Source organism: Myotis davidii, unplaced genomic scaffold (assembly GCF_000327345.1).
Source record: "Myotis davidii unplaced genomic scaffold, ASM32734v1 scaffold336, whole genome shotgun sequence".
NCBI classification, from domain to species: Eukaryota; Metazoa; Chordata; class Mammalia; order Chiroptera; family Vespertilionidae; genus Myotis; species Myotis davidii.
Window position 1 is genome coordinate 230,217 of NW_006287905.1, and position 4,767 is coordinate 234,983.

Consider the following 4,767-nt stretch of genomic DNA (forward strand, 5'->3'; position numbering starts at 1 on the left):
TTTCTCACTTCCATTTGCCTTAAGAATTTTTTTCCATCTCTTCACTCTCCGTCTGTGTGAATCCTTCCTTTGTTCATGGGTCTCTTGCAGACAGCAAATATATGGGTCATACTTTCTTATCCATTCAGCTACCCTATGTTTTTTGATTGGAGCATTTAATCCATTTATGTTTAATTTTATTATTAATAAGTACTTGTTTGTTGCCATTTTTATTCTTTATGTTTGTGTTCCTTCTTGCCTTTCTGCTTCTTCTTTTTATGGCAGTTCCTTTAGCATTTCTTGTATTGCTGGGTTGGTGGTAATACATTCTCTTAAGCTTCTCCCCCCCCCCACCCTTTTTGTGAAGCTCCTGATTCCACCTTCAATTTTGAATGATTGCTTTGCTTGGTATAGTATTTTTGAATTCAGTCCCTTGCTTTGCATCATTTTGTATATTTCATTCCATTCCCTTCTGGCCTGGTGTGTTTCTGTTAAGAAATCAGTTGATATTCTAATGGGAGATCTCTTGTAGGTAACTTTCTGTCTCTCTCTGGCAGCCTTTAAGATTCTTACTTTGTCGTTGATGTTTGCCAATTTAATTATAATGTGTCTTGGTGTTGGTCTTTTGGGGTTCGTGTTTGTGTGTTTTTTCCTACCTTGTCTTCTAATTCACTGATGTGGTCTTCAGCCTTTTCTAGTCTACTGTTTAAGCCTTCCATTGTGTTCTTTATTGCAGCTATGTCATTCTTCATTTCCTCTTGGTTTCTTTTCATGTTGTTGACATTCTCATTCAGCTCCTTGTAATTCTCATTGAATTGTGTACATTTGTCATCCAACCGGTTGAGCATCCTTATAACCATTACTCTGAATTCTTTCTCTGACATATTACTTGCCTCCATTTCATTTAATTCCCTTTCTGGTGATTCCGTTTTTTCTTTCCTTTGGGGATTGTTTTTTTGATCCCGCACTTTTTGCTGTAATGTTTTAGTTGTTTGTGTATTTTAGATCCAACTGCTTTGCTACCCAGGTTCTTTTGGGGGTGGTGCTATTGGTGTGGTCTTTCAGTTCTCCTGGGTTTCTTGATCTAGTGGAGCTCCCTACTTGAGCTATTTGTGTTCTTTTGAAGTAGTTGGATCTTGAATGTTAGTTTCTTATTCATGGATAAAGTCTTGTTATGGGTTGGCAATGTAACTCACTCCCGACTTTGTTGTGCAAGCTGTTTTGGATGTGATCATGGTTCTGACTCTTGTGGAAAAGGTTGTCTGAGGTCTCACTGGTATGTGCTCCCTATAGGTTCCCAGAGTTCACAACTTGGGAGGAAGAGGTCTCAGGGCCTGAGACTCAGGTACTGTGACTTTGGTCGGTGTGGTGTGACTCTTGCTGGAATAGTGTCACTCTGCAATTCACTATGAGGGTCCTGGAGCCTGTGACAGTGGGGGGCATGTGTCTCATTTGTGATTGAGGCAGTGGGACTCTGGCCAAAGTGATTTCCCTCTCTGAATCACAAGGGGGTTCAGGATCCAGCAGCTGGGGATGTGGGAATCTCGGAGACTGTGGCTGAAACAATGTGACCTTGTCCAGAGAGGCAAGTCCTCAGTAACTCACCAAGCTGTCCAGAGGTATGTAGCCAGGAAGGGGATGTCATGGATCCTGCTGAGGGAGCTGTGCACCCTTGGTTGGAGAGGCAGACACCCAGTGGCTGCTCACAGAGGGACCCAGGTGCCATCTACAAGAGGTGTGCACTTGTGGGGCCCACACACTAGTTTGGAGCATTTGTGGTGTGCCTCCGGCCTCGTGGAGGGAGAAGTCCCAGTTTCTGCTTCTGGGGATGTGCACCCTTGGTTGGATATGCACACCCAGTGGTTGCTTACAGAGGTGCCCAGGAGCTATCTGCTGGGGCAGTGGGCTCAGAGGGCCTGGGTGCTGGAGTGGTGCTGCCTTAGGGACTGGATGCCAGCAGCTGGGGTTGTGCCTTGCAACAGCTCAGAGAAGCACCCAGGAGCCGCCTGCTGGGGCAGTCGTCTCAGGGGGCTTGTGCACTGGATCGGTGAGACTGCAGTGATTGGAGGTCAGCAGCCAAGGAAGGGGAAGTCCAAGTTTCTGCTGCTGGGGCCTTGTGCCCTCAGTTGGATACAAGTGCAACTAGTGGCAGCTTGCAGAGGCACCCAGGAGCTGCCTTTGGGGCAGTGGGCTCAGGTGGCCTTCGCACTGGGAAGGCGCAGCTTAGGTGTCTGGAGGTTGGCTGCTGGGAAGGGGGAAGTCGCACTTAATTCTGTGGGAGCTGTGTACCCTTGGAGGTGGACATCCTAGGGTCTACAGGTCTGCGGTTGGGGAAGCAGGATTTTGGCTGGAGTGGCTGCAGGGTCGCAGGCAGTGTCCAAGGCCTGTCTGGGTGGTGGTGCAGATGAGTTCCTAGGAGAGGCCACTCTCCCCTTCAAGATGGTGTGGGCTCTGTGCCTGAGCCCTGCAGTCTGGGGAGTGCCCACAGTAGTGGTAGGTGCTCCCTGTCCAGGAGAGCCTGGTCTACCAACCCCTGCTACTGCTTCTGGACTTAACTGTCCCTCACTCACTCACACACCACACACTCTCTTTTCACCCCATCACTCACTCATACCCTCTTCCTCACCTCCATCCTGCTAGCTGCCATCTTCTGGAACTTAAGGCCATTTTATCAATGCTTTATTTATAGATGCAATCAATTCCATTCAGAGAAATGCCTGAAGAATTAGATCATAAAACAACAACAATAACATGGAACAAATTTGTACGAACATAAAGCATGAGAAAGGTCTTGTTCTCTCTGATATTTGTGATTCCCATGCTCTGGTTTTTGGAAAGGCCATGAGTAGGTAGAATTGGGTGTAGAAAACAAGGGAGCAGCACACGATTGATCACAAAATGCTGTCTTACCACAATTATTTTCTAAATACGGCCATAATTACACTTAACTGTTATTAGTTATATATCACAGTGATGCTAATGAAAATGACATGTCTAAAAGGGAAAATTTACATAAAGCTCTGTATTGGAGGGCCATAAAAGCTATCCAGCAAAAAATTCAAAACTTCAGATTTCTAATTAGGTAATTGACAATTGGATCTATTTTATCTTTGTATGTTGAGAGGTAATATTTTTAGGATCAAAAGCTTTTCCTCCTCATGAATGTTAAAGTAATAAATAAGCATCTGCCTAAAATGATTATTTTGTGGGTAAAATAGTTCAGTCTTTGTACCAGTGTTATAAAATTCTGGTTTTAATAATCCAAAGCTAAGGGGCCTACACAGAATTTCTTGTGAGGAACACAGACAGAAATCTAGTATCTTATAACATTACTCAGACTTCATGTTTTAATTCTATTTTTAGTAAACTTGATTACTAGTAGACATCATGGAACTGGGAAGCCTTGGTCAGTATGTAGTAAATAATTTATCATTACTTACAGCACTAGAAACTCCTTATCTCTCTCTTGAAAACAGGGTTACAAAAGTGAAATACACAGGATAGCCTCAACTTCCTCTTTTTGTTTTTTTTCCTGAAATTGTAGGCAAATAAGAACCGACCAGATTCTCTGAGGAAGTATGGGTAACCCATTCTACTCTCCTCTGTGAACTCAAGTCTTCTCCCTTTCCGATGCTGCTTGTGGCCTTATGAGACCACCGAGGAACTCCGCGCATGCCATTCTTTGTCACAAGCTCACCGTACTCCTTATTTTATGTAGCCAACCTATAGGAGTATCAAATTTATCTTCAAAATACTGGCCTTGTGGTTTTAAAAACCTCCAAAATGAATTCTGGAACAGCTCTTTAAGACCTCAGCTTGGCTCGTCTGACCTCCAAGCGTGATTAGTGGCAGGATAATCTCTTAAGGGTGTCAGGCTCCATCTTCTTTCACATTAAGTGCAAGCTCTTCTTTGGCAAGTGTGTCTGTGGTACAGCCACTGTGATCACATCCAAAAAGAAGAAATGGGGTTTGACTGGTAGAAGGATAAACACACAATAGGACTGATCCAAAGGGAGAGAATTAGTGCCAGTATCTGAACACTCATGTGTAATATGAACATAATGATAACACATGTATATGGGGCCTCATCACTACTGAAAACCATGGGCTGCGTAGCTCAGAAAGTGAAACAGGGGTGTCTGGGATCACACAAAGCACCCCAAAGCCCTTGTCATGCTCTTGCCCAGTATCTGTACAATTAGCATTACCTTCCAGGACTTCCGTTGACATGGGGAAGTGAGGGAGATGAGCTCCCTGCTGCTTCAGGAACTCTCGATTCACGTTTCCTTACCGTGACAGCTTGGAACACAGTATCCACCTGAGCACAACAAGGTCTAGTCAGTCACCGGTCAATTAACCCAGTTCAGGAAGTGGGTAAGAGGCTGGTAGGGGTGGCAAGTGACATCCAGTCCTCCTACAGTGTGTGTGACTCCGTCTCTCGCCTGACAGCTGAGCTTCCGGCATGAAGCTGAGTCCCCCTGACATTCAGTGGCACATTTGGCTGAAAGGGGGACATCTGGGGAGGCTTCCTGTAGCAATCTCCAGAGGCTGAATGAGTTATACAGGCTTCACAAACTGGGTTGAGTAGACAATGAAATATTTATTGTGATTCTTCCTCTCTTTTTTGAAGTTCAAAATTCCTTGTCATCCCTGGGCTGAAGCCTGCGTGCATGAGAGGAATTCACAATTAAGCCAGCAGTGGCCTACTACCACTTACTGATGACCTCCACCTGCAGCAGGCAGAAGGCAAGTGATCGTATCTGCATCCATGCAGATGGCTTTCTCCCA